This window comes from Myotis lucifugus, unplaced genomic scaffold (assembly GCF_000147115.1).
Source record: "Myotis lucifugus unplaced genomic scaffold, Myoluc2.0 scaffold_908, whole genome shotgun sequence".
Taxonomy (NCBI): domain Eukaryota; kingdom Metazoa; phylum Chordata; class Mammalia; order Chiroptera; family Vespertilionidae; genus Myotis; species Myotis lucifugus.
In genome coordinates, this window is record NW_005871956.1 from 5758 (window position 1) to 6617 (window position 860).

The 860-nt window shown below is 72.6% G+C and overlaps 1 protein-coding gene across 1 annotated transcript in view; it reads right to left on the reverse strand.

Annotated features, from left to right (window-relative positions):
- LOC102430496 (coiled-coil domain-containing protein 9) overlaps nucleotides 1–565 on the reverse strand; it is a gene marked incomplete at its 3' end in the record, with an annotated part of 4491 nt that extends 3926 nt beyond the window's left edge. Inside the window, exon 1 of the mRNA XM_023747562.1 lies at nucleotides 525–565. The remainder of the gene's footprint in view (nucleotides 1–524) is intronic.
- Between the last annotated feature and the right edge of the window lie 295 nt (nucleotides 566–860).

Genomic DNA, 860 nt, shown 5'->3' on the forward strand with positions numbered 1-860 from the left:
ACCCCCCCGTCCCTAAGCAACAGCTGGAACCCGCCCCCTCCTTCTCGCGTTATTACGCCGGCCCCGCCCCCGGCTCGCCAGCTCTCACCGGCCACGCCTCCGGCTTAACCAACCGACTTTCTAGCCACGCCCCCTGGCTCCCGCCCCTTCCAGGTCGAGTCAATATTGGGCCCCACTCCCGGCCCCCCCCAGCCACAGGGCTGCCGGCTTCCCCGCCAAAGCTCTGAACTTGCCCCCCGGGCTCCAGCAAAACTTTCTGGCTCCACCCCAGCACTTCCCCGGCCAGGACCCTGGCCCCGCCCCTTAATCCCCCGGCAACTTTTGGATCCGGCCCTCGCCTTCGCGTCAGCCTCTAGACCCGCCCCTGACTTCCCCGCCAGGGACCTGGACCCACTTCCAGATCAGGCAAAACTTTCTGGCCCCGCCTCCAGCGTTTTCCAGCCAGCGCCCCGGCCCCGCCCCCGAGCTCTCGGGGCAACCTTTTGGCCCCGCCCCCCAGCGCGGGCATAACTTTTCGGCCTCACCCCCTCCCGCTGCTCGTCCACGCTCCGGGCCCGCCGGGGCCCTGCCCACTCGCCATCGTCCCGCCCCGCCAGCGCCCCACTAGCTTCCCATGTGGGCGTCCAGTCCCCGCCCCCCGCAGAGTACTCCGATCCCGCCCCCGCGGGCTGCTGGCTCCCCTGCCCGCGCTCACTTGCCTCCACGTGGGGCGTCAGGCCCCGCCCTCTCCGGGCGCGCTCCCGGCCCCCTCTCCCGGTCACCTGTCCCGGAGACCCCGCGGCGTCCGCGACTCCCGCTCCGTCGGCCTCCGCGTCCGCAGCTCCCGGGGCCCCGCGCGTCACTTCCCGCCTGCACCACGT